Source organism: Dipodomys spectabilis, unplaced genomic scaffold, assembly GCF_019054845.1.
Source record: "Dipodomys spectabilis isolate Male_0828 unplaced genomic scaffold, ASM1905484v1 ptg000019l, whole genome shotgun sequence".
In the NCBI taxonomy this organism is placed as follows: Eukaryota; Metazoa; Chordata; class Mammalia; order Rodentia; family Heteromyidae; genus Dipodomys; species Dipodomys spectabilis.
In genome coordinates, this window is record NW_024870696.1 from 9,182,501 (window position 1) to 9,196,760 (window position 14,260).

General features: G+C 37.8%; 1 protein-coding gene across 1 annotated transcript in view; it reads left to right on the forward strand.

The window, feature by feature from the left end:
• The window catches only part of Grem2 (gremlin 2, DAN family BMP antagonist), a 93,359-nt gene that overhangs the window by 801 nt on the left and 78,298 nt on the right, over positions 1-14,260 (forward strand). The gene's annotated exons all lie outside the window — the stretch shown is intronic.

Genomic DNA, 14,260 nt, shown 5'->3' on the forward strand with positions numbered 1-14,260 from the left:
GATTATCTGTGACTTTTTCTGTGCATGCATGTTATTCTTACCTTGTCTTATGAATTGAAGACACTTGTATTTTGCACCTTCAGATAAGAAGAGTTTCAATCTCTTACATGCTACCATGTTAAAAAGTTATGGATCAATTGGAGGAAGCTGAGACTGGAGGATTGTGAGTTCCAGGCTAGCCTGGACCATGTAGTCAGACTGTTTTTTAAAAAATGGAGACTTATTTAGTACATCCTGTCTTGTTACACCTTTTAGTTTTGAGGTGTAAGATTTTTGAAGCTATTTATTTTTCTGTGATTTCATAGGTTTGATTCAGAATTTTAAATATGATCATATAAGAATTCTCCACCTAACCCCTTTTGATTATTTGTGATTAAATTAACATTGTTTAAGTTCTTCAAGCCAACCAACAGAGATAGAATAAATGGTTAAAAGACTTGCCTTGCTTCAGACAACTCTCATGTACAGTTGGCATTCAACTGCTGTGAGGTGCTATCAAAGCTCCTTTTTTAAAAAAATTTTTAATGCCCACCCTGAGTCTTGAACTCGTGGTCTGGGCACTGTCCTTGAGTTCTTATGCTTAAGACTAGTACTCAACCATTTGAGCTACAGCTCCACTTCTGGCTTTTTGGTGAGTAATTGGATATAGTAGTCTACCCAGGCTGGCTTTGAACCATGATCCTTAGATATCAGCCTCTTGAGTAGCTAAGATCAGATGTGTGATCCACTGGCACCTAGCATATCAAAACATATCTTATTGTTTGCACCAATAAGGATTGTAGTTCAAGAAGAGAATGCAGCTTAGCAGGTGTGTGCAAGGCAATCAAGTGTGGTATCTTAAGTCTAAATGGCACTCTTAATGACTTTCCTGTAGATCATATCCAAACCATTCATCCATGATTCACAGTCAATTCATGACTCAGTGGTACATAATTTTTCAGAACAATTCTTATCCCAAGATATGTGCCTGACCAAACGAGATAAGGGAATTTTAAGGAAGGTATTTGCTCTGTGTATTAGTGTGCAGAATTTATATTGATCTGTGTGTGTGTGTGTGTGTGTGTGTGTGTGTGTTGGTACTTGGGCTTGAACTCAAGGCCTGCTTGTTGTCTTTTAGCTTTTTTGCTCAAGAATTGTGCTCTGGCTATAGCTTCACTTCCACTTTTTTGGTGGTTAATTGGGGATAAGTCTCTTAGATTTGTCTCCCTAGGCTAGCTTTGAACCAGGATTCCGAGATCTCAGCCCCTAGAGTAGCTAGCATTACATATATGAGCCACACAGGTTCCTGCCTGAATTGTTTTAAATCAAATCATTAAGTTTTTTCATAATTTAGGGAAACACATGGGATCCTGAAAACTTTGGGATCGTAAAAACTTTACTTTTTGGGACCATGAACTAATGTGAATAATAATTCAACAGGGTATTTTAAAAAATGTGTCAAAGAGTAGATATGGCAAGTGATCATGAATATTACACTTGGGAGAGGATATTTTAATGTCATAGATGAATTTTTCTCCTTTTATATCACAAAAGAAATAAGTGATAAAGCATTTGCTAGTCAAAAAATACAAAATAATTGACCCAGCAAATTCGAGTAGTAGTTGAAAGGATAATTTCAAATTATTTATAAGCATGCTGTAATTTCTATCACTGCAAAATCAGAAGTAAATTGTGACTTGTTTCTCTTACCAAACTCTGAAGCAGTATTAGATATGTTGGCACTGACTGAACAAGTATGAGTCCGAATGTATACCTTGTTTAAGCTGAGGCATTGATGACTTTGCAAAGATAAATCTAAACAATATTATTCATTGTTTCGTGCTATCATTTTTCTATATGAGAGCAAAAATGCTCATTCTCTACAAATTTTAGTAGATATGGGTCTCTATATCTTCAGGGTATAAGTTTGGGAAAGTTTAAACGAAGTACAGGTCCTTAAATCTCTTTAAAGTAAATACTCTTGCCTTAGTCTTCTTCTGATTCAAAAACGTTAGGCCCTGAGTTCTTGCTGATATTGAAGGGAGTAGCCTACCTGGCTTGCTGCTTTTTCACTCCAGTGTTTTCACAGTAAGTATGCCAGATTGCAGACAGAATCTGACGATTAGGCTTCTTTAGGTATTTAGGAGATGAGGAATGAATTAAGTCAGGGAAAATGCACCTGGTTTTGGGTTTAAGATTCACAAAGGACTAACATGTAAGGCAAATTGCTAAAAGGAAGATGTGCATAGACACACAGTTCCTTTTACTTGTTTGATTCACTGCTTCTCTTCTTTACTACTTAGTTCCCTTGTCTTTGAAACAGATGTGTTTACCTAATATGTAGAATCAAATCTGACCAAGTGTCAGGCTAAAATAGTGCTCAGATCGTTTGCTGAAACACTGATCCACAACTTCAGTGTATTTCCCACTTTACTACTTCTGCTAGGGAAGGTCTCTCTGAACAGCAAGCCTATCAACAGGATCCAGCTCCAGGTGGGATACTGCTTTGTTGAGGAGTGCCAGTGCCATGTGAGGCTACTAATGTGGAGAATGAGAAGGTTGAACAACTGATCTGAAGCAGCAGATATAAAATGAGGGCAGCTTTAACTATGTGTCCAGGAATCAAAGGGAAATTAATTCATTTCTCCCAATCATCTTTAGTTAGTATGTATCTTAGTATATATTTTTGATGATGTTGAATATTTTTTAATGAAGTCCTCAGTGTTCACTGGTACATCATACACACAGGTGTAGGATTGAAGTGAATATAGTTGATGGGCTGACATTGTTGTGCATGTGGGCCAGTAGGGGGCAGCATGCAGCTCTGAGAAAGTCAGGGCTTCTCCAGGGGAAGGCTCCCCGTCTTCAAATGGCTTAGCAGTGCCTCTCCATTATGATGTAGTCTCTTATCCAGAAAGCACAGTCTACAGTCTTAAGGCATACGTCATCCAGGAGGACTTATTTCCAGTTTTTCTTCCAGAATGGCTACTCTCTGGCAAAGTAAGGAAAGTAACAACCTATTTAAGAGTGAACTCAACTTTATTTTCTTTTAACTAGCCTCACTCTTTGTTCAAGCAGTCTTTTTCTTTCTCTGTCAGGAGATGGGTGAGAGAAAGGGATACAGAATACAGAAAAGAGAAAGAGGAAGAATGGGACTTCCTGGGTTAGCTATCCAGGGGAAATGCTTATGTACTACTTTATCAGTAAGCATGCCCTTTATTTTAAGAATATCACAAATGTCAACTAAAGATCTGTTTTGTACACTGGCAATCAACTGTACCTTCAGTATACTAACAAGATAGCTTTCAAAAAAAAAAAAAAAACACAGGGCTGTAATAGCTTGTCTGATTGGGATCCACAGTCTAAGATGTATACTGAACAAGTACAGCCATGAATCTGCCTCTTAGCAGCTCAGAGATGGTTAACCTAGTTCATCTTAAATCTAAATCTAAATGATAGAAAAAAGGATGATTAAAAGTAATTGCTGGGTTCAAGATATTAGCTTCAGATGCAACTTTGTCTCTGCTGTCTTTGGTTCAACTGCCACACATCTTACAACTGAAGATGTGGGCTTTATGGAACACAGAGGCGTCTTTGAAACTGTCTGAGATCCTAGATCAATGGTATCTGTCGATTAAAAAAAATGCAGAGACAAGAACGCAAAAATTTGGGATGGATGCTATGGGGAGAAGAAAGCCAATGTTTTTTGAGGCATGAGTATATTTTTTTTTATGTTTTTGGTTTGTTTGCTTTTTCCCAGTCCTGGGACTTGAACTCAGGGCCTGGGCACTGTCCCTGAGCTTCTTTTGCTCAAGGCTACCACTCTACCACTAGAGCCATAGCATCACTTCTGGCTTTTTCAGTGTATGTGGTACTGCGGAATTGAACCCAGGGCTTCATGCATGCTGGGCAAGCACTCTACCACTGAGCCACATTCCCATCCAGCACGAGTATTTTTGATGCTTTGGGGAAACGGCTCCCAGGAGGCCCAGGCCAGTACCCATCCACTGTTCAGCAGTGTGCTTGCATGAATGAGGCCTTGAGTGTGTGGATTCCTTCTTCTCTGGGGCCACGGCACTGTACTGGAAGTATGGTGTCCTTGAATCAAGGCAAAGGATGTTTTTTTCGGGGACAAAGTCAAGATTCTTTGTGTCTGGGAGGAAAGGGAGGTCATTGTGCCTCCCCTGGCTCAGCCAGCTTAGCATGGGCTACACTCCCAGCTGTGGACTAGGGTTATACCCCAGAACTGGGAAAGCCTAGGTGGAAGGTGGAGATTCACCTAGCATCACCATGGTAGCAGACACAATGCTCTAATAGTAGACTATTAACAAAGAAGAGAAACAAGTCCCCAAAAGTGGGGAATAAATTTTGAAAGCCTCCATGACTGTTTTTTTCTTTCTATGGTAGCATTGCTTAATTCTTCTCAGATCACTAGAGAAACTCCAACTTCTCTTCCCCTTTTCAAATTACCTTCCATTTAAAACCATGTCCAGCTGAAAGGAAAAGGGATATTGCTTGAAAGTTGACTGAAAATAAAAATGACATAGATTAGCTTCTAGTATTCAGGCAGATAGCAAAATCATCACCAGGAGGCTTACCGGTGTGCATGTATGGTCCATTCATAGATAAGGAATGCAAATGACTTTGAAACAGAAGTCTTAGGGAAAAGTCCTCTTGTATGGGAACTTTTGAACAACATGAGGCCTAGAAAACAAATATTCTCAGATATGATTTTGATGACATAGATTAGTGGCAGTTCCAAGCTAAAACGTTCTTCTTCTTTAATTTATTTAAACAGTAAAGGGGAAAAAAGGAACATGCTGAGCAGACTAATACTAGACTAGCTTGTATGAAATGCTAAATTGACTTTGTCCATTACAAACATTGTCTGCATTAAAAATAGTATTCATGTAAATTATGCAGCCTTTTCTAAGCGAAAATCAGTCTTATCACCTATGGGGAAAACTAGTTGCCTCTGCCTGCTTTCATACAGTTATAAGTGCTTATTAATGCACTCTATCTTTTGATTACAGAAATAGTGTTTTGGTTATAGTTACTAAGTATAATGAAAAATTGTAAATAAGAAAATATAATAAATATAATAGCTAATAAGCACAAATATAGTACGACAGCATGATCAAGAATTCTAAAATGAGATTTATCTAATGAATGTTTTGCAAGGAATCTCATTTGTAAGTGATCTTTAATTTTCCATTACTAACATTTTTTAAATTAAGATTTTTTTCTAACATTTATTAAATGCACAACATGGGCCTAGTGCTGGTGGCTCACACCTGTAATCCAGCTGCTCAGGAGGCTGAGATCTGAGGACTACAGTTCAAAGCCAGCCTGGGCAGGAAGTCCATGAGACTCTTACCTCCCAATTAACCACTAAAAAACTAGAAGTGGCGCTGTGGCCCAAGGGGTAGAGTGCTTGCCTTGAGCCAGAGCACATGGACAAACTCAAGCCCAGAGTTCAAGCCCTATGACTGACCGCCCCCCCCCCAAAAAAAAGCACAACATGGGCCAGATTACAGAATACAGTTCACTCATATTATCTAATTTAGTCTCCACCATCACATTGCAAACTGTAAATAAAGTTCATTATAACTATAACATTGGATACCTACAAATACAACCATGCACTCATTCATAAGAAAAACACTCAGAAGTTACCTAGATGTCATTTCTTTTGTGGAATAATAATAACAGTATATATATATACATATATGGTTGATAGAGTATTAATTGATTTAGATTTGTAGTCATAGGAATGCATTTAATAAAATATATACATACTCAAGTTTATGCACTATAAATATATGAAGCCAAAAATATCCTCAAGCTTACTACTTGAAAGAAAATAGGCCTGGGTCAATTTTTACTCCTGTGATAATGGCATACTTCATGAGGGCAGGAAAAATTAAGTAGTGTGTGTGTGTGTGTGTGTGTGTGTGTGTGTGTGTGTGTGTGCGCACGTGCACAGCTCCTCTTCTGACTTTTCTGAGGTTAATTGGAGATAAGAATCACATGGACTTTTCTGCCTGTGCTGTCTTGAAACAATGATCCTCAGATCTCAGGCTCCTGAGTAGCTGGGATTACAGGCTTAAGCCACCAGCACCCAGCAATTTTACAAAAAATTTTTAGTGATGCTGAAATGTGAAACTTCATATTTACATACTTATGTCTTTACCCCAATAAAGAATAAAGAATATGGGAAACACATTTAAAAGCCAGTCAAGGATTACACACTGGGAATCCTAGCATTTGAGAAGCAGACATCAGAAGATCATGGGTTTGAGATCAACCTGGGGCTACCTAGCAAGTATCTGTCTCAAACCAAAGCAATAAATAAATAAATAAATCAAGTAAACAGGAACATACACTTAGTGTTTTCCTTCTCTGGATAAAAATAATAAAATATTTAGAGGAAACAGTCTATCAACATGCTTTTGTTTCACAGAATCAAATCATTTGGGGCTTTGTTACCTTAGATGCCATCATTGTATGATCATGAAAAAAGTGGTTTCCAAAGAAACTCTGACACGTTGAATTTGTACCTATTCTGCAAAGTCTAGTCTCTCCTCTGTTCATTCTTTATGATGAACGATTTGAATCATTGGGTTTCATCCCAGTCCTTAACATCAGGTCCTGATCGTACCTTGTGTGAAAATGTCTGGCTTGCTCAACATTTTATAAGCATTCATCTAATCTATACAAAACTTTGAACTAATATCCTTCCTATCCCAATTTCACAGAAGTGAGTACTAGTGTTTAGGGCTTTCAAAAAGCAAATGGCAGAACTGACTTTCGCATCCATCTGGTCTCTAATATGTTGTACTTTCATGCACTTATTCACTCATAGGTATTGAAAAGATGCTACATGTAAACTATTGTGCAAGCTTGTAGGGTGTGATTTGTGAAGAAGACAGTGTACCTTAGACAACTCAATATCAGCAGGAAAGAACAAGAATAACCAACACTCATAATAGCATTTGAGGGTAATAATAATCTATGACACTCTGACACTACAGTATCATTTTGCCTTAATTTAGACAATTTAAGTCTGATCATTATAACAACAGCTAAAATATTTTCTTTGCCTCATTTCAGATCCTTTCTCCTCCTCTGCTTTTATATGTTTATATTCTTCCTCATAATTTTCTGCAGGTTTACATCTTTCACTAAATGTTAAGCTCGTGCTTGCTAACCAGGTGTTCTAGCATTGGAATCCTGTCCTGGGGGTTTTGTGCTTTGATTTTCTTTAGTATTCAGCATGGGGGGGGGGGGTGGAACAGGGAGGCTGAACTGCAGTGGTCCTTCTATCGATGCCTCCTGCAAAGATGGAATCGCAGGAACATGTCACCACACTTGTCTTTTATCTATTGAGATGGGAGGAAGGGTCTCAGCAACTCTAAGCATAGGCTAGCCTCAAACCTTGATCCTTCTGAGTATCTAGACATAGAAGCCGATTCGTATTAATCTTTAATTTCAGAATTGGTCCATGACGAACTGTACTTGATCTGCATCTACAGAGATCTGGCAGCACCTAATTTAGAGCTTGGATTGGAGACTGCTGTTTATCTGTGGGAAGACTGTCTCCAAATGCTTTAAACACACACACATCTAGCAGTAGTGAAAGAAATGACAATTCTCTCATCTATTCTGGAAAGGGATTTTTTTTCCTTTTTGTTTCATCACAGATGTCTTCTGCCTTTTTAATTGTTTAAAAAGATCATTTTAGAAATGAAGTCCAATTACCATCAAAAATCAGTGAACTCCTTTTTACAAAAGGACTTTATGACTTAGGTTTTAAAAAATTAAATCAATTATTTTATTCTATTTTTTGGTCGGTCGTGGGGCTTGAACTCTGGGCTTGGATGCTGTCCCTGCACTCTTTAACTCAAGGCGAGCGCTCTACCACTTAAGCCACAGCGCCACTTCCGGTCTTCTAGTGGTTTTTATTAGAGATAAGAGTCTCACGGACTTTCCTGCCTGGGCTGGCTTTGAACTGTGATCCTCAGATCTCAGCCTCCTGAGAAGCTAGGATTACAGGCGTGTGCCACTGGCGCCTGGCTTAAATCAATTATTTTTATAGGATGTTTTCTCACATGAGGGAAAACTTCATTAGTAGAGGATGCTAGAGTGTCTGTAAATTTATCCTTTATACCCATAGGAGTCTCCAGGCTGGTCAGAATAATCTGGAATACATATCTACCTTTCTAGATTCACTGTTTAGTTTAGAAACAACAACAAAAACAACAAATCCTGCTCGTGAAGGAAAAAGTGTTAAGGCTACTGAAAATTCTGGGAAAAGTGTCACTGTTTTTAATGGGAATCTTAATTTAGGAGAAACAGAAGAGTATAAGCAGACTTACTAACTATGTGTGATGTTTAAAGGCAAATCTTTTTTCATTTTTCTTTCAGACAGAGATTTACTATGTTGCCTTCACTGAGCTCCAAGTGAAAGCTTTGTGCCCCATTCTTTAGAATAGGATTTCAGTCATGTTGCACCACACCCAGTTCAGGGAACAGATTAAAATATAAATCAAAACCAAAATAACCTCTCTCTAATAAGTATTTCATCTTTCTTTGTGGGGGATCTAGAAGAATTGAGGAGACTCTATGAACTTGAGTGGGAAAAAATTGCATATTGAATTTTACTATAATTGGAAGTCATATTCCTTCTTGAGATGGCTGTATCAAACCACAGTGTTTGTCACAAATAGAAAGGAAAACTGTTTTAGTATCATATTGCCGTTGATACAGATGTCTCAAAATATCACTGTGCTTCCCAATATTTCAAAATAATGGTAGGTAGCTTACTTGCATCTAAAATCTATTCTTGGCTGCTTTATAGAAATTATATAATTATTTACTATGTGTGTGTGTGTGTGTGTGTGTGTGTGTGTGTGTGTGTGTGTGTGTGTGTGTGTGTGATTGTTTTACTTATAGTATATAATTCATGAATTTGAAAAAACATTTGAAACAGAATATTTAGGCTTCATCAAACCTATGACTATTGGGTAACAAAATACAAGAATGTAACTCAGAAAGTTTGTAAGTCAGAAAGCTGATCAGATAGCACCACATGGCCACCAGATGAACCAATGAAGATTGTGCTGGAGAACGGAAAAAACCCAATCCAGTCATAAACATCATTGATTAAGTTAGTCCTTAATGTTATCACTGCAATTTGCTCAAGACCAAGAGAGGAGCCATTCATTTCTTTTTTTTTTTTTCTGCTTGAATTTTTATTGGTCTGAGCCAAATAGATTATGTAAAGAAAAAAAAGGAAGAATACCCAAAGGCATACTTCCTGCCAAAATTTTTATTTGTTTGTTTGTTTTGTGCCTGGTCCTGGGCTTGAACTCAGGGCCTGTGTGTTATCCCTGAGCCTTCCCCCCCTTGCAGTTCTTAAGATTTTTAAGTTTGCTTTTTTTTTTAAAGAAAACTTTCATTAAATAGTTATATGGAAGAGTTGCTATTTAACAAAACAGTTTATGAATATAACATATCTTGATCAATGCCTTGGCTTTTCAACATTGCCAACATCCCTCTCCTTCCCACCCCCTTCCCTTACTGTTCTTAATTTGCAGTTAAGAATCTAATATATATCTCTGAATATTTTTTTCCTTCAAGACTAGCTCCCTGTTACTTGAGCCATCGCTCCACTTCTGGTGTTTTGATGGTTTATTGAAGAAAATAGTCCCACAGATTTTCCTGCCCACACTGGCTTCAAACCATGATCAGTAGATCTCAGATTCCTGAGTAGTTAGGAGATTATAGGAGTGAGCCACTGGTGCCCAGCTAAAAATTGTAATTTTTAAGGAATTTCTCTGTTTAGATCTCCTATATTATTAATCAATTGTGATAATTCCATAGTTGCATATATTGTACATTAAAAACCTTCAGATTCCTCTGTTATATTCTCATAGTTGCCTCTGTTCTGTTCCTGTTTACAAAGTGTTTGCTAATTTCATTATATAGTATGTATATTATATAAATGAATCCTATAGGTGAATGGATGTGTATATGTACATATATATGTATGTCGTCGCCATTTTTAAGTATACATTGCACAGATAAGCAAAAACATGGAATACTTGACTTTTTTTGCTTGACTCAAAGGTTTTGTTATTTTTTATGGTTGTTCTTAAGTATTAATATTTTTTGGTGGGATAAGTAAATCTGATGACTCAGGTGTAGTCGATAATCAAGTGGCTGGTGTGCTGAAGAGTCAGCCTGTCTTCATCTGCTCCATGTGGCTCCCCTGATTCTTTTGCCATGTTCTTCTCTTCTGTGCTGTTGTATGCATGGTTATGTCTTTTGTGTGTTGCATCATATGTAATATTTAGTGAATGAATGAAAAAATAGGTCCATTGTTATAGAACCAGTGCCTTTCTTTAAAAACCAGTCACTTCAGAAAGAAAAATATGAGAAAGAATACCTTTTGAATTTACTGTTATGGTTTGCATTGGAAATGTCCCTAAAGGCCATGTGTAAATGACTTAGTTGTCATCTGGTGGCATTCATAGGAGGAGAGGAGGTGGGGCCTCAATGGAGGAGGGAGATTAGTAGGAGTATGCCTTAGGACATTTGCTCCTGGCTCCTTCCTTGATCTGCACTTTTTTCTTCTACCTGGACACCATGAGGAGAGCACCTTTTCTCTCCCATGGGCTCCCTGCCATGGTGCTCTACTCTATGGCTCAGAGACAATGGAGCCAGGTACAGACGGTTCATTCCTGTAATCCTAGCTATTCAGGAGACTGAGATATGAGGGTTGAGATTCAAAGACAGCCAGAGCAGAAAAGCCCATGAGATTCTTATCTCCAATAAAGTTCTAGAAAACTGGAAGTGGCACTGTGGGGTAAAGTGGCAGAGCACTAGCCTGGAATGGAAAAGGTCAGGCAGGGATAGTGTCCAATCCCTGAGTTCAAATCCCATGACAGACAAAAAAAAAAAAAGAAAGAAAAAGAAACAATTGGGCCAGGTGATCAGGGACTGAGATCTCAGAAACTTTGGAAACCATTAACTTTTTTTCCTTAAAGTTGTTTTCTCAGGTCTTGTGTCACATACTAACATACTTGCTTGAAAGATTATGTTGGGATGGGGTAAGGGAGAATCTTGATCCTATTATGATGTTAAATCTTCTGAAAGGAATCTTGCTAGTCATAAAATAAGCAGTCTCATTGAGCAGCCTCCACTAAATGGAAACATTGACAGAAAGTACCTTTCAGCATTTTGGCGGTGTTGACAGGTCCTCATCACTTCTAGATAGATAAAGTACTTCGTTTGGTACATAAGATGAGGGTTCCCACACGTCCCCACAAACATCTCCTTTATTCTCCCACAGTCAGGGAATTGGTCCTTGCAGGTTCATTTCTTATGCTAAAAGGGAGACTGGAGAGAACTTACTATATACCCCAGATATTTTCATATACAATGTTTTATGAAGTTATTTTTTAGGTAGTTGTACAAAGGAGTTGTCATTTAACAAAGCAGTTTATAAATGTCTTATATCTTGATCAATGTTACCTCTTTCAAGCTTGTAACCCATTCTGCCCCTATTTTCCCCTTCTTTCACTCTTCTTAATTTTGTAGGATATACATTGATTGAATTCTTGACTTCATGTTCCCTCTCTTTTCTTCATTGGTCTGCCCTTTTCCCATTGACCCCACCCCATTCCTTTCGAGTACCCGCTTCCTGGTGTTTTATTTTGCTGAACTTTGATTTTTGGCTTTCTAAGGAATTATACTATTTGTGACATCCCTTGAATCTACCATATTTGCATTATTTTCATGTGAATATGAATGTCTACATTTTACTCACTGAGGTCTAATGAATTTCTTTAATCATACACCCATTAAGTGGCTGAGAAACAATCCTGATTGAATGTTTCACAACTCCAAATAGGGCTTGACATGGAGGTGCATAATTATAATTCCAGTTACTTCAGAGGCAGGTACAGGAGGATCATGGTCTGTAGCCAGCCATAAGAAAACACAAGACACTATCCGAAGTGTAAAAAGGATTCCAAGGCACTGTCTTTTCCCTGAATCATATTTGCCTTGGTTCCTCACAATGACTTTGGTTTCATACTGGAAATTCAGTCCAAATCCAGTCAGTTGTCTTGAGAATATAGCCAAGTTCACAGGACAATGCGTGTCTAGTTTGGAGGAAGCTTTTGAAGTCACATAAATTTGGCTCTTTATTATCATTCTTATTTGTACCTGTCAGTGTTTCCTTCTACGTTCCTCAGTTATAGCATGTTTTGTGTGTTGTGTATCTTTTGACATCTATCGAGATCCAAGAAAACAACCTATTGAGTTTCACTTCACAGACAGGAAAGTGAAGACTGCAAATGTGTTTGTTATAGAGTTAGCACTAGAACCCAGGTTTCTCAATTCCTTCTTGTTCTTTTTTTTTTCTTTTTTTGCTATACCAGGCTCCCTCACAAGTTTCCACCATCATGCTGAGCCAAAATCAACAGTACATGATGTGTTGCAAGGCAAATTTCACAAAAGTCCAAGGTGCAGCCTGAATGCCAAAATCAAGCAAAAATCATTCTGCCTGAGGGCAATAGAAAAATTCCATATGAAGTTTGTTGTATTTTGTAATTTGGATTTTTCTTACTGCTCACTGCAATACCAAATCATTCCAGGGCCCGAATTCCGCAAAGCTGCATTCTACTGAAATCAACCAAAACACATCTAGAAAACCAGCCATGCCATTTGGCTCACCTACGATGCCTCATCCTTACTTCTATGTGGAACAGGATTGGTATGGAGTTAGGATGGATTATCTCTATGAAACACATGCTCAACCTTTCCCATCTCAAAGTAGTATTTCCTCTAGTTCAAATGACCCATTTAGACTAGTTTATTTGATCATGCTTAAAATTCCTTTAACCAGCAAATGCAACCTCTGGACAGTATTCAAGACAGAAAAAAATTGTGTCAGAGTCCAACGAGCACTTTTTCTCTCAGGAAAGGGGAAGGAGAAAAGTGTCAGAGGAAGATCACTCTCTAGAGAGAGAAACATACTGCTCTTCTTAGTCAGACATGTTGGTTATAATGTTCCTTTGTCCACCTTATCACCCTTTTATTTCTGGATGCACACATATGCATTACTGTAGATTCACTTGGGCAACATTCCACAAGAAAAAATAGACATATCTCTCAACTGATCTCTATTGGCTAAGTGAGTAAAGGTATGTATGTATGTATATATACATGCATACAATATATACACATATATGTACATATACATATATGTACATGTACATATGTATATGTATATATACATATACACATATGTGTATATACAAACATAAATATACATACATACATATAAGTGGTTGATTGTATGGATGTATGCATGATGCATACATGGTTGAAGAATGAACAGATGGGTGTATGGATAATAGAGTAGGTATATGATTGGACAAACAGATGTCTGTATGTATGCATTATTAGGTGGGGTAGTTCCAACAGTCTTCTCTCATGGTGCCCCTAGAGAGCTCAAAAGTCAACAGTTAGACAGGGCTTTGTGGAGTAAGCATTATCTTTGTAGACATATAACTGAAGAGAAAGAAGAAGGGGTATAGGTAATATCAATCTGAGTATGTCCATGGCAGAGAGCTGTCTTCCATGACCACTGTGTTTCTGCTGCTTTTTTCTACTCCTGTTGAATCTATGTGCTGCTGACTTTCAGTAATTGAGCCAACAATGATATAGCAACTAAACTCTAATCCAAATTTGGGACAAAAGTTCTTAACTTTTCTTGGAATTGAATGAGGCAGTATTGCAGATGACTGATGTCTGGATTGGCACCATATGGATTTCTACAAAGAAGAAAGTAATCTTCAGTTATAAAACTACCTTTGGTTTTCACGAGGGTGATATGCCTCCACGTGTTTTTGTCAGGTGGTTTTACTATAAGTGATTGTTCTTAGACTAATAGAAAAATTTCCTTTTATGGTGATTGTGCATTTTCCTGGACTATCAGTGTAGCACACACAACACTACTACATAGAAATGCAAAACATCAAAGGCAAAGAAGTCACTGAGGTCCATACCCTCTCCACACAACATAACAATAGCTTGCCTACCAAAAGTCCCCTTTGTGACAAGAAAGTGTGCTTCCATCATTACCAACTGCCATTATGAAAACTGATATGCATTCCCAATTCTTTCATTTGATATTCATGTTGTTTTTTGATGGCAATAAGATTCAGATTGTCTCCATATGATCCAGCACTAGCCAAATGAGACTCAT